The sequence below is a fragment of the Calonectris borealis genome, chromosome 1 (assembly GCF_964195595.1).
Source record: "Calonectris borealis chromosome 1, bCalBor7.hap1.2, whole genome shotgun sequence".
NCBI lineage: Eukaryota > Metazoa > Chordata > Aves > Procellariiformes > Procellariidae > Calonectris > Calonectris borealis.
The window spans coordinates 113,909,384-113,925,406 of NC_134312.1; positions in this window are offsets into that span (position 1 = coordinate 113,909,384).

Here is a 16,023-nt window from a genome sequence, read left to right on the forward strand (position 1 = left end):
TCCTATCATTATGTTCGGAACACTGGGAATGATCCATCGATAGATACACAAACCTAACCCATGCATTCATTCTCTGATGTGTTTCTGTAATCACATTCTGTAGTAATTGTTCATGTTATGCATAAAATGTTCACTTTGCTCCTATAAAGGAAATACACCTTTTCCTAGGAGCAAAGAGGGAAGGGCTCTGGTTCATCCTATCTTAATTTAGGGATCACACAGAAGCATCCAAGAGAAAAGCAAAGCTGTTCTCAGCTCTGACTACAATCAATAGAAAAGAATAGTCATCTCTAAAGGGGATCCATCCACCAACATCTAGCTCACACTCTAGAAATTCCTATCTTTGTCACAGAAAGGAAATACAGTAAGCATGTCTGAAGTTAGACACCTTTTCAAAATACCAGGGTTTTCTGAGAAAAACACAGACTTAGAAAATCTTAATTTTCTAGTAAAATAATTAACTGTTTTTGCTTCTTTGTCTTCCTTTATTTAGTAAATATACCTTTAGATCCATACAAAACAAACAGTGCAGGCTTCTACCCAGAAGACAAAATAATCTGTTGCCTGTATTCTACATCATTAGAACATGTCACATACATGGACACATATGGAAATAAAAGTTTCTCTAAGCAGGTAAAATGCAGCAAAAGGGGCTCTTGAGACGCAGAGATCGGGTGCACGGAAATGGGCTAGAAAACTCCCTAGACAGACTCTGAATTGGAGGGGAGGTAGGAGGGAGAAGACACAAAGAGGTACACCCAAATCTGGAACCTGAGAGAAGGAAACTGCTGTCATATTAAAAGATACTTTCCTCAAGCAGGTTCCCTTATGATCTGTATCTTAAACATGGCTGAGTCATAAAGCAACCATGACGAATTTGAAAAGAAAGGAGATACAAAAGGGAAGCCACAGGTATCAAGTGCTCACTATAAACGAGGTTGAACTGTACTGAGTATTTTAATAACAATGCAAAAAATACAGAAAGTTATGTGTTGTTTTAAGACATATATTAAGAAGTGTTAACCGATGCACAAGTGACAGCATGACCATAGTCCACTGAATGATTCCTTTATGATACTGAAAGCTCACTGCCTTTTGGTCAGAAACCAAAATGTCAGTAGAGCATGTAATATCATACAGGACTTTGCTTTGTTTGATTGCTGATCATTGCCAGATCATTGACTTGAAATTGCAGGCCCTGGCTACCCAGGCACTAAAATATTCTTCTGCCCACATCCACTTCAGCTTGACTGTTAACTTACAGCCCCTCAAAATAAATCATGGTGAATATGCATCCTTACAGTTACTGCAGAGCTGGAACAGTATCTTGACCTCAGGAACTATTTAGCAAAGGAAAGGCAATTCTAGAAAAGAAATGTTTCTTCCTAAAGCATATTTTTCTTCCTTGTACTAACAGCAATATTTTACAACATATTTGCATGGATTTAGAGGTCACTGATGGATGCCATTGCTTATACAAACTAGTAACTTTTGCCCTTTTATGGTCATACAGCATTAAGGCTAAAAAATATCCTATTTGGTAAAGTATGCAGTGGAATATATCTCTCTCACATCATCATCTAGGTACAATTCTATATAACTGAAAGCAAAAAGCAGAAAAGACCATTTTTCTGGCTCTCTTTCCCTCAGTCATTATTACAGAGATAGGGGATTTATTCTGACCATGGTAGCAGGTTATTTTTTATTTTGTTGCTGCAGAAACAGACAGCTGAAAAGGGGCTTTGAAATGGAAATTGTGACATTTACTGAGTAATAATCTTATACCACCATTTACAGGAAGCAGGTGGTAGCTGTTTACCATTGCAGACAGATGGAAGTCCTGCAGTGGAGTTATTTTTTTCTGTTAGATAAATTAGCTTAAATAATTCAAGTGGTTTTTTCCCCTGCCTGATTAGTGCTTTGTGCAAATTTAAGTATTTAAAGACTGTTTTACTATCAAGCAAAATGTTGCACAGCTCATATTGTTTTTCTTTTTTGAGCCCCCATGAACCAGATTTAGTTTTTATAAAGAATATAATAGCTATTTAATATCCCCAAAGGAGATGCTGCATGAGGGCAAGTAGCACCATGAAAAATTCCACTCATGTTAATGTGGGAAAAAAAACATCTTCCAACCAAGCACACTTCCATAGAGCTTTACCCTGAGTGCCACAGCCTGTACATGGCAGCTAGGAGGATGTACCAGTGATACCAACCACACACATACTCTTTGCTGTCTCAACCCTATGCTTAGCATTTTCATTGATGAATAATTTTAATCTCTCCTGTTTAAACAAGCAGTTTTCAAAACACAAATATAGTATCTCCAAAGTTGCCGCACAGTTTCTAGCAGAATGGAATCATATGCCCACCTCTAATGCCTCCAATGTTTATAAATATGTCTTATGGCAAAGAATGTTTTGTAATAGATCTCAAATCAGAGTAGGATTTTTCTTTTTCTTTTTTTTTTTGTTTTGGCTTGGTTCCTGATGGGATTCTTTTCCTTGAGGAAGGATAGGAATGAAAGAGGGACAGACTGAGAAAGTAGAAATCACCCTTACATGGAGTTATACTATTAAAAAAAAAAAAAGAAAAAGAAAAAGTAAAAAGAAAGCTTTTGGTTTTAAATTTAGTCATTTTTAGCTCATCCATAATTCATAAGCAGCATGGCCTACAAACTTCATCATATATCAGTAAGCCAGATTTCAACAAAATCTTAGAACAGTACTATTTATTATATTTAAGTGAAAAATACTGAACTTATTAAAATTCCACAATGTTGAAGTTTTGTGTGGTTTTCCAGGAGCATTAAAATACTTTGAGGTACTTGATGGTAATTATAAATATAATGAAGCACTTAGTAGATTCTATAAATGTCTTCAGGCAATTGACAGATATAAACATCATCAAATTCTTGTCAAGCATTCAGCAGACATTATTAATATGGGCAATTGCTTGACAATTATAATTGCCGTAAGTATCGATCTTTTAAGCACTGTTGTCATGAATTAAATCACTACCAAGAAACAGGTAGGTGAATTCTGTCAATAACTATCGCATGGGTAACAGCTGTGGATCCCACTGAAGTCAGTAGTAAAATTCCTCCTACTTTCTGTGGGAGCAGGATTTCATCCCAAGATCTTAAAAAGATCAGGTTGCAAATTTTACTAATTTCATCTCTTTTTTATGAAATTTATAATAGTTACAAGCCAAGGATCAATCAAACATAGTAAATTTGATAGCTTTAAAAGGTGGAAAACTTTCTACCAGCACTAAACATAGGAATAGGTACCTGTAACATCACAAAGACAAATTTAGATCAGCTTTTGCAAAGGGATTTGAGCTTTCAGTGGGAGCTAATATCTACTTCCCTTAAACTGTTTAAAAACCTGGGTCTGAACAAGCGGAGAACTAAAGTAAGACTATAATTCAAATCCTCAAGCAGATCCTTCACAGGCAGCTATAGATTAGATCTCCCTTTACTTGCCTATCCGAGGTTTAAATTGTTTGTAGAACTACCGTTCCTGAAGGGCAAAAAAAGATCATCTGTACTTTCATCTAAAGAAATGCAATAACTAAATGTTTATTCACCCCTGTCATTATGCTGGCATTGAAGAATTATGCTACCTAAGCAGTCATCTAGTCTTAAAAATCAAGACATTATAAATTAACAAATATTACCACATTTCCTTAGAAACTAGTATTTGTCTGCAAAGCTGTATAGATCTGATTGACTGTTTCACCTCTTCACATGTGCTTGTTAAAACTCCTGATCTAGATCTTCCAAAGTATTCAGCCTCCTAATTCTTATGGAAATCTAACTGATTGATGCAGGTAGTATTTTCTGTTTAACAGAGAAGGTGCCATATTTCAGCCCTCTTTTTCTTTCCCTCTTTTGCAGAATTTTTGTCAAGCTTCTTTATTGTTGGATTTGGCAAGTTTCTATGGGTAGTCAAGTATAGGTTTTCCAGTACATTTTTAAAGGAAGAACATAGGTTTCTTGCTTTACTGTGACAGATAAAAGATATGGGCTACATTTCCAGATGTAGTTTGCCAAGACAGGTACTTATGCCCTTAGAATAATTCTTCCTCTTTGGTACACTGTCTACAGCAATTTTATACCTATCCCAGACATTCACGGTCCTTCAACTACCCAAGCTGGATTTACATATCCCCCTAAACTTGCAAAAACTTTTTCTTGCTCCCCACACACTTAGAAACAAAAAGTTCTGCTTCTACTTTTTTTCTACTTTAGACTGAACATTGGTTGAACATAATGTAGCTTAAAATACTACATTTTGAGGGCATAATTAAAAGGCATTGCTGAACAGCTAGATTTTTCGTGGCTTTGGGCCTACATGAATGAATACTGAGATTAGATAAGATTAAATAATTAATGCTTACTTATTGCATTCTGCCAGCATGATCTTTCCATTCAAGTCTCTGTATTTACTAGTCCTATGGTCTTTTAGACAGAAACAGTACTAATAGAAATATTTTACTTTTATGTCTGTCTGAGATATCTGGATGTCTGTATAAGGTGCCTGTCTCTTCATTCTAAGACTCTTCATTCGAAGTTTTCCTTGTTCTCCTAGCATACATTACACTGTTTTCCTCAGGGCAATATATTTTCCTCCCTATTCATGTCAGCACGTTATTCTATAGCTAATTCTATTACTGATAAGTTATTCAGACCAGACACTTTTCCAGGCAATCTAATACATAATGAAAAACCAAAATTTTATTTTAAGAGGTCCTTATTAGGCTGACTGCCCCATCTCTAGTCTCATCTACTGTATTGGGTTTGTGTGGCAAGGTTTTGGTAGCAGGGGTACTACAGAGCTGGCTTCTGTGAGAAGCTCCTAGAAGCTTCCCCATGTCCAATAGAGCCAATGCCAGCTGGCTCCAAGACGGACCCACCGCTGGCCAAGGCCGAGCCAATCAGTGATGGTGGTAGCGCCTCTGGGATAACATATTTAAGAAGGGGAGAGACTGCTGTGCAACAGCAGCCGGAGAGAGGAGTGAGAATATGTGAGAGAAACAACTCTGCAGACACCAAGGTCAGTGAAGAAGGAGGGGGAGCAGGTGCTCAGGCGCCAGAGCAGAGATTCCCCTGCAGCCCATGGTGAAAACCATGGTGAGGCAGGCTGTGCCCCTGCAGCCCATGGAGGTCCACGGTGGAGCAGATATCCACCTGCAACCCATGGAAGACCCCACACAGGAGCAGGTGGATGTGCCCTGAAGGAAGCTGCAGCCCATGGAGAGCCTGTGCTGGAGCAGGCTCCTGGCAGGACCTGTGGACATGTGGAGAAAGGAGCCCACGCTGGAGCAGGTTTGCTGGTAGGACTTGTGACCTCATGGGGGACCCACGCTGGAGCAGTCTGCTCCTGAAGGACTGCATCCCATGGAAGGGACACACGCTGGAGCAGTTCGTGAAGACCTGCAGCCTGTGGGAAGGATTTACATTGGAGAAGTTCATGAAGGACTGTCTCCTGTGGGAGGGACCCCACCCTGGAGCAGGGGAAGACTGTGAGGAGTCCTCGCCCTGAGGAGGAAGGAGAGGCAGAAACGATGTGTGATGAACAGACTGCAACCCCCATTCCCCTTCCCCCTGCGCCGCTGGAAGGGGAGGAGGTAGAAAATTCGGGAGTAAAGTTGAGCCTGGGAAGAAGGGAGGGGTGGGAGGAAGGTGTTTTAAGATTTAGTTTTTATTTCTCATTATCCTACTCTCATTTGATTGGTAATAAATTAAACTAATTTCCCCAAGTTGAGTAATTGGTGAGTGATCTCCCCCTGTCCATATCTTGACCCATGAGCCTTTCATTATATTTTCTCTCCCCTGTCCAGCTGAGCAGGGGAGTGATAGAGTGGCTTTGGTGGGCACCTGGCATCCAGCCAGGGTCAACCCACCATATCTACATTCTAGCACTGACTTTGATGATGTAATTTGATTTGGCCCTAGTTTGAGAGAGACTAAGGCCCTCAAACATTAGAACACAAAAGCAAATATGCGAACTGTTCATGTTAAATACAGGATGAAAATTAGATTAAGGCTTCTAGCTATTAGTGGCGTAAGTCTCTGGAACAAAAATTTTCTTTCTGGTAAGTTATAGTGTAGCAGGAAAAAATCTAATAATAGAGTTTAAGATGAAACTTGACACAGTTATGAATCATGATGTGATTGCCCGTCATAGCACAAGACTTGACTCACTGGTTCAAAAATCCAATTTTACAATCCCACCAGTTGTTGTTATATTAGAAGAAACGACCAGTGAATTTGTTTTCCTGTATCTCCATGGGTTTCTTTCACATTCAAATCTTTGACAATTCTACATCGTCAGAAATGCTCTCTATTGCATGTGTTGTGTCCCATTTGAGAAAATTCTCTGTCTTTTTCTGATCTCATTAATTTTATATGTACATAGGAAAGCAGAAAAAGTCACTATGCAGTGCATGCTTTCAATTACGTAAGAGAGTAGCAACCATCGAATAATTTCAGCACTTTTACTATACAACATATAATAGTTTTTTATAGGAACATACACAACCTGTATAAAACGTGTTATATAAGGCTCAAAAAGTATTAAATATTACTTCCTCTGCTAAAAAATGCAATTTCAATTAGATCACAAAAGTGATTTCAGTAAGATCACGAAGGTGATCTCATGTAGATCCTGAATCTACAAAAATATTCACTAAATCTTTTCAATATATACTACTCATATATATAATATTCTTTTCAATATATAATACTCATAGCATATTGTAGAATCATAGTATGATTGTATCATAGTATTATCATACAATACTATGATAAATTTAAAATCATTTCATGAGAAAAACTATGCAGGGCAGTATAATACAAATAGAAAAACTACTCTTAGTAACCATTGTTAAGAAACTGCGATTTGGTATTTATGAGTGCAGGCACAGCTTTACAATCAACCCTGCACCTGTATTCATGTCTCCTCTTTGCAAATTTGATCCATACTGAATGGTGTAGAGTTATGGTCTCTCAGAGTTTCACTGATTGTCATTACAAGGAGCATTAATGTTCATTCTGTTAACAATATCAGCTAAAAGCAGGAAGCAAATCAAGAATGAAGATTAATCTGAAGACAGTCAGTAGATATCAGTTTGCAGAGATGTACAGTTCATAGTCACCCAAGGTACTTAGGAACTAATTTTTAAACAGATAAGTACTCAGCATGCTTAAAACTAATGACATTCTTAAATACATTACTGAACTGTGAATTTCAAATTTCTCATAATCAAATGACTAAGTTTTTCATGTGCTTATTTTTTGAAGGCCAGAAAAATTATTTTCACCTATGTCTTAGTATTCCGCATTTGTTATCATTCTAATAACAAAAGGAGTGACATTTTAATCTGCTTCAATATGAGATAAGATCAGTCATTATGAATTAAGATGTATGAGAACATAAGACAGAACACTCAGGATAACAGATAATAGAATATATATGTAATGAACTATGCATAAAAAAATCAGATAAAGAAAAATTAATTCCTATTCAAAAAAACATTATTGTTCTTTTGTTTGTATGTTTCAGTGAAAAGGATATTTCATGGTCACAAAACATCATCATACATTTTTGTTTTATCTCTCGCAGAGATTCACACAATAACTTTATGAACCCTCATTTCTTCATTCCAGATACCCTACCATTACAGGACAAAAAGATAGTGTTTAGGGGCAATCACAATCTAAATAATTAAATTTAATTTCAAGAGGTTGGAAAGATAATTAGATAATACTATTGTTTTACATGGGTTGTTAGGTTGGATTCTTGTCCAATTTCCACCAACATGAATTTATAATAAGCCTACCTATTTCACTGAATGTGCACTAATACAAGTAGAAACAGAATCTGTGTGATTATGTTATATATTTTTGTAGTTGCAGTATAAAATTTTGGTTTTCATTACAAGTTTGTCGTAATTTGTTTCTTTTTTTTTTTTTTTTGTTATAAATTTTCATATCATTTGCACCAATTATTCATTTTAGCCAGTATCCACAAGACAGGAAAAGATCATTCAAAAGCAGAAAGGGACTAAATATTTTATACCCTCAGAACTATCGTGACACTCCTTTATATATGGCTTCCCTAGAAACTTGAAGGGTCAGAAATTTAATTTAGTATATTTTACTTCCTATTCAGTATACAGAAGCTTTTTGAAAATTACTACATATCTATGTAGTAGTAATTATGCACAATATAGTTATTTTTAAAACCTTATTACTCCATTGGCTACCACAAACTAAATGCTCCCTGTTGCAACGTTAGACAGCACGTTACACTGAAAGAGTGGTCAGGCCTTGGAACAGGCTGCCCAGGGAAGTGGTTGAGTCACCATCCCTGGAAGTATTTAAAAGACGTGTAGATGAGGCGCTTAGGGACATGGTTTAGTGGGCATGGTGGTGTTGGGTTGATGGTTGGGCACGATGATCTTAGAGGTCTTTTCCAACCTTAATGATTCTGTGATTCTATGATTCTGTGGTCTGATGGAAGCCATCTGCAGTGATTTTTAAATTTGCTCAAGGCAGCCGATATTAATGTCATGCAGACTCCTATAAATAATGACCCTATCAGCCCATTTAAGTTTCTCCACCAAAACAACTTATCTTAGATTATGTTTCCTTCCCTCTGAATATTCCCAGCCTCAATTAAAAATAACTACAGCTTTGGTATTTTTAAATCCTCATTGAATTAAAAATAGTCTAATAATAAACATTTTACTGAAGTCTATATAGGCAGCAGCCTGAATTTCCTGCAGGTAAACAGCAAAAAGCTTTGCAATAGTGTTCCCAGCCCAAGGAAATCAGGGATAGGTATCAACCTACTCCAAAACCAGCAGTCCTATGACACTATCACTGTAAGTTTAGGGATTTGTTTTCTATCATATCCGTCAGAAATTAAGATGAGCTCTAATCCTTAATCTCACCATAAAATACAAGTTTTCAATATATAGTTTGCAAAGGGTTACATATTAAGTTTAAACTCTATCCTTCCAGGCAATGTTTGTGAAAGGACTAGGTCTTGGCTGACACAGTTACGTAAGCATACTGTCAGCTTTTTAATTGAGTGAAACAGAGAAAAAGTCATCTGATGCTAAATGAAATTAAAAGTAGTTAATATGCACAGATTTCATTTATGTTCACATACCTTTTCCTGAATACAGTAATTTTCTTAAATCTTGCATTTTAGTATAATAAATTCATGTTGCTTTTATTCAGAGGTTTGGCAGATATTAAAAATTATTTCAAGGAAAGCTGCCAAAGCCGCAAGCACTCCATTCTCAAGAAAGTGCCAATCTTGAGGGTGCTTAGCTACTCAATGAGAAATGTGAGGGCATTTAGATGTGAGTAGTCAGTGATATATAGGGCTGGGAGCTGGTATTGCAGGAAATTATTTGGAAAACATGCCCTAGGTAGGGGGATGATGTGCAGTGAGAGAGTAAGGACAGTGCCTGATCCCCAGGAATTCAAATTATAATTACTCTATACTTTCTTATTGTCATGGATTTTCATTTACTCAACAGTGCAAAATATTTGGCTGCTTGATGCTTATTGCCATATCTCTGTTAGCCATAAAACAAGGGACCAGACTAAAACAGGACAGCTGCAGTCATTTGTGCATATTTCTATACCTGCTTGATCCCGCAGTAAACGCAAATTCTCATTTGTAATGGTCACCCTTTCTAAAGCATTTCTCTCTGTGGTGCAGTGGCAAGCATTTCTGATACCAGCAGGACTTCTCAGAACATGCTCCATTACCTTACTTGCTGTGCTGCTTCACCAATGAAGCTAAACAAGTAAAGATCAAACAGTACAACATTTTGTGTTTATTTTTACAGTACAACATTCTGTGTTTATTTCTACATTAACTGATAACAAAGAAAATATATATCAGCAGTAAAAATAAGGGGGAGAGGGGACAGGAGACAAATATTTTGATATATCAACATAAAAAAGCTCCAGTCCTGAAAGCTCTTAACTACATCCAGATTAATTCAATGTGACAGTTCATGCATATTAAGAGACACTAGGAAATACAGTAAAGTAGTACCAAAATGGAGGTCCCAGTTCCAACCATTACCTTTCCATCCAAATGCATGAAGAGCAACACAGACTTCTAAGGGGTAAATAAGCTATTAATCAACTGTGAAGAATCAAAATCCAGTATTTGCCCTGATTTTTTCTCTTGACCTTAGAAAAGACCACCTGGAAAATAAGATGTCTTCAACTGTTTCAACTTACTTTATTACAATTCACTTTTGGTCAAGCCAAACCAATTTTCTTTGTCAATTTTCTGAGCTATTCTGTTTTCCTATGTAGCTGGTTATGTCTCTTTAGAGTATAGTTTAGAAATAACTTTTGTACTCTGTAGTGATCTATTTCTTCCTGTTTATTCTCAAAAAGTACATATATCTTACTCTTGCAACTATCACCATCACAGAGCTCTAACAATTTCAGTTCATTTATAAGATGTAATTATGTAACATGGACTAGTCATGCAAGCAGCTGGTGCTTTCTCAATTGTTTGTCAATTTTCTTTAAACAACGTTGTCGAAGGTAGAAATATATACACACACATTAGCAAATGTTAAGAGCCAGTAATGATAGTTTTAGACTACATTAAGCTGTTCAGGCAAGGAATGAAATTCAGAGACAATCCTGACTAGTTAAATTTAGTATCAATTTGTCTTCACTAGCATTATAAACATTTAGTTAATATGCATGAATAACAACATGCTAAAACATAAATGGTGCTTTTAAAAATAAAGCCATGATTTCCAGCATAATTTCCCCATAGCCGCTATCTTTCTGTCTATAGTGCCCTTTACAAACAAACCATCATTACTCTGCAATAGAAGGCAATTTACCATTTCTTATATGAAGTGCAAATAAGCACTGAAGAACTGCAGACAGACATTGAACTATGCAGATCCATTAAATTTATCCTTTGCCTATTATTTCACAGGTACCGTTGCTGCATTGTAGAAGTGTGATGCGTACTAATACATGTGGGGTCTAAATAATACCCTCTTACTTCTCTAGCAGCACCTAATCCATCCTGCAGGAGTTCTTTGCCAAATTACCAATTTAAATAGGAGTTTCATATTGCTCTTCCGTTTGGGAGTTGTTGAAGGAAAACAAAAAAATGGAGACCAGTTCATTCTTTAATGCCACGTAGTTTGACAGGAATACAGAAACTAAAAAAAAAACCAGCACTTAAAATTCTAAAGGGTTAATTTTTTCAGGTGAATGTACATAATCTAGAGTATTAATATGAGAAAATTCTCACACTTAAACTTGGCAATCTAATTTAAGAGTTAGAAGCCAATGCTGCCACATAGTAAAGGCAGAGTTAAAGTGCTCAGGCACACAGTTTAGGCATTCTGACCACGCTCTGGATTTCCAACTGATTTTATGTATTCTCCATACGGAAAGCCTGGTTTCCTAATGCAAACATCTTAATTAGATACCTGAAGTTAGTCATTGTTAGTGCTCTCCATAGCAACCAGATTTAAGTTTGCCACTTTTCAAAATAAAGCAAGGGTGCATCACAGAATGCTATGATGGACCGTAGAACAATTGAGGTTTACAGTTACCTTTTGAGCTAACACCTAATTCTCCTGGCAAGCGCTACTTACAGTTTTCTCCACCATAACTCATCTGGTCTAATGATAAGTGGGTTTGGTTTGGTTCTTTTTGGTTTTGGTTTTTTCTGACTTGTCATGGTTGCTTTTGAGAAGATTCTGATCATTTCATAGATATTTCAGACTCAGCTTCTCATAATGGCTTTGATATGCATCTGGTTCCCAAACACAATTTTGATTTACATAAACATCAAGATACAATTATGAAAATGTATTAATCATATCGTAAAGAAGTGGCAATGTTTTCCAAGATCCAGGTGCTTTTTAGTGCCATGAATGTTGTTTTTCATGGTATAGTCTTAAAGTCAAGACAACCTTAACTTCAGTAAGGAATTTGCAGTAGAAAATGAGTTACGCAGGGACTGTTGATGTGGGAATATGCACAAGGTGAATTCAAGACCAGTGGCATCCAGTCCAGATATTTTCTAACTCAAGGTGATTACTGAATTAAAGTTCAAACTATTAAAGCCTGGAAATAGAGCAACACCATTTCTATTTTCTAAACCATAATAGGAGGGCATAAATGTAAGTATCATATTAAAAATTCACGTGGGAAAACCATTTTGCAAAGCAAGAGCTTATCATCCTGAGTCTCAGAGAACAGTGCAAGACCACCACGTTTCCCTAGACTCTAGGGAAATGGAGATCCTTATAAAGGTCAATGGCATAATTTTAGCTTAAATAAAAGAAGTAATCTTTGATACAATACAGTGTATGTATACATAATGGGAACACCATGATTCTTCCACAGCTGGAACTAATAGGAATGGCTGAGTTGCTACAGCTATTTCCTGGTATTAATTACATGTTGCATTTCAAAATGATAGAATCTATTAGCAAATTCTATGGAGCTATTATGTTATCATTAGTCAAATTATATCTGACTGTTACTACAGGATCTTTATTTGATTGGTTAGATGGTTTACTCTGTTCTAAAGATACTGTTCAGCTTTTAAAAGCCACTTTGGTTACTTTGAAGCACAAATCTAAATGGCTTTTAATCTAATTAACGCTCATCCAGAATTATGTTGATGAGAATAAGGTAATAGTCCCAGGCAATGTCATCAGTCTTTCTTCTACATTTTAGTCCATAACATGTATTAATTAGTGTATATGGAAACCTACAAAAAACATCTTGTGAAAAAAACAGAGAACAAGTTAGACTGAAAATTAATAAGTCTTGCACTAAATCGCATAAATTCTTTCAAAGGTACCACACACACACCACTGACCCACACTTAAAATTCTCCTCTTGTGAAATATTAAAAAAAAAAAAAAGGCATAGAAATACCATTATTTTCACCAAAATTCAAGAGCTACAGTTTTGCTTCAATTCACTTCTCAAAAAAAGCAGGACATAAAACAGGTTCTTCTGTTAACAGGCAGATTAAAAATATCTCAGGGACCCTATTCACCACCTGAAAAAAGATACAAGAGATCTGGGCATACTATACAACAGAGGGGGAAATCACTTTCTCATCTAGCTTCTTGCACTGCAGAAGTGGTCTGAAGATTGTTTCCTTTTCTACCTGTGGACAGCCACAAGCAGACCCTTTTTACACTACAAATGTACTTCATCATTGGACTTTAAGATTCTAGCCTCTGTTGCAGGATTTGGTCCCAGACAGCTTCACATAAGTTTTTCAACATCATTAAGGTGCATAAGCACTCTTCACCTATGTACAAAAAGGTGATCGACCATATACTATGAGTCAGTTCCCAGGTTTTGGAAAGAAGCATATTTCCTGAGCAAGGTATGAAAACTTGAGACAAAGGGTTTACAATATGAAAACTGCCAGAGTGTGGGCAATAGTAGCAGGGGTGGTCCCAACAGAATCAAAAATGCGCCTTATGATCCTCTGCCTTACTCCTTTCCCTATCTTAAAACACAGGATTGAGTAATTACAGAAATTTTATATGAAAATCTGGACCCTGTGAAAGTCTCATGTATTAACCATGCATGACACAGTCAGGCAATAATTGTCGGAAATATACAGCCTCCATGTTTATAAATTAATTCAATATTTTCTGCATATTAGATGCTTAAATAATTACACAGAAAACAGGATTCAACATTATATCTAGCCTTCTGAAGTGATATTAAATAGCTTCTGTCACACCTCCAAAATAGCGTATTATACTTCAAATGCACGACAGTGTCATCTGTGAGATAGTTCTAGATTCTTGTCTAAATAAAAATTATATAACTATGATCCATGATACAACATGTCCACTTGTACAAGCCTGTAATTTTTAGTGAACAATATAATCATATTGCTATCATAATGTTATCACCATGAGCAGAACTAATTTACAATTAGATTTATTTCTTTTTAAAGTTCACAGTGATTGTCATCTACAGAATCAAGAGCACCATTTCTCCCCACACCCTAGAAAACCTCCATACTCAGTTAAAGCACCTGGCAGACTAGAATCTCTTTCATTTGCTTTAGCTGGCATGTCCATTACAGTATTATACATATTCTGATCCTTTTCTTTTTCTATTTCATTACTGAATGCTCCCCTGTGTTTTATATGCAGCACACACTATAAATCAACTAGGGTAAACGTACGTAAAGACTGGGTGCATTCAAGCTTTCTTTTCTACCCCTAAGCACTCAGCAGCTTACTCCTTGATGAAGCATAGAAGAACATCTGTGGCGGCCTTCGCTTAGATTTACTTTGCCAGATTTTCATTAAAACAGTGACTCAATAAAAATGTTGCTTATCCTAATAAAGCTCTTCAGAGCTTTGCAAATTTGCATTTAATACCCTTTAATGTCATTACAGCATTAATAATCTGTGCCTAAAGAGCAATAAAACTTTACATTTTCTGGTTTATGAAAGAAGCTTCATAAACCCATGATTTTCTTGTGACTCAGCTTTAATGCACCATAAATAGAGACACAAGCAGGAAAGCTGTATGACACCACGGATTTGTATAAATTTATCACTGAGTCCTCTGTAAAGTATCTCTTGTTTCAGAGATTATGTACAAAAATTAATAAAAATTGAGTTGTGAATAATCATACCAGGAAATAAATGGAACTGAGCTTCAGAAAATGAGTAAGACTTTACAACATGAAGGATTTCTGCTCCCTTTGGCAGCGTAAAATCTTTGCCTTGGAGGGGGAAAAAAAGACATTATGATGCCTGGAAACAAACCGACAGAAATCCTTGACTGAATCCTCCACTGATATATGTACTGCATTCTCCTCAAATACTGTCTTAGGAAATGTTTGTCATTTTAGGCTACCTATGGGTTTTGAGAATATTACATGTAAAGGACATTCCCAGTAATGCCATTCTGAAACAAGCCAATCATTATTAGAACTGCAGTAATGCCAATTTAAAGTCAGTGTGTGTGGAAACATCATAAAACTGAGATTCCATTTAGTCTTTCAGAGCAATCAAGCTCTTGATTGATTAAAAAAGCTGGTTCTAAGTAGCAGAAAATTTTGGCCTAGCTATAAAGATCCAGGTTCAAACTCTGCTTGTGACCCAGTAGTCTAAACAAGAGTCAGGCTGGCTGGAATATCTAGACAATGAGCCTGAAGAAGTCCAATACTCTGAAATTATGAAAAAGGAGAAAATGCAATAGAAGTACATTTCTTAACAGAAAACATAAGTGACTTTATTATGACTGCAGAGATTCATTCTCATATGAATTCATGCAAATGTATGAAAATACTAGTGAATTGCTGAAGTCTTATTAATTTTAGCAAATCATTATTTCCCAAAGCTGTTAGGAAAATAATTTTTCACTGTTCTAGGAATAAGTCTGAAGATCCAGAGGATATGAAGCAGTAAATGTATGCCAGACTGAGGATGAACTATCTTGTCTGAGGCTCCAAAGACAAACTAAAGACCTTTTTTTTTTGATTCATCCATCAAAACAAGAAAATAAAAATCAGTTATTGTTGTCACTGTGGTACACACATGCAATACAGCCCTGATCCTTTGGTGAATGCAAAGTAAAAGAAACAAGAACAAAACTCGAAATGCACCTATGAAAGCATTTTTCAGTTAGTGCTTACTGATGATATAGAACCTCACCTGTTCTGCTAAAGAACGTGCCAAAACTTCACAGATGCTTCAGTGTAACTAGTGTTACTCAAAACCAGTGCTTCTGAAAATGCTATTGCTTTATCCCTCAGTTTGAGTCTCCTTAAAAAAGGACCTGATTTTGAGAAAGTGCTGAGCATCTTCCTTCTATAAAGCACATATCCTTAAAATACCTAAAAACATTTCAAATTCTACTTCCAAGATAAATAGCCGTTTTTAATAGTGTTGACCTAACACTTCATTATGCATGCTTTTTCAGGCATTCAGATGAAAGCA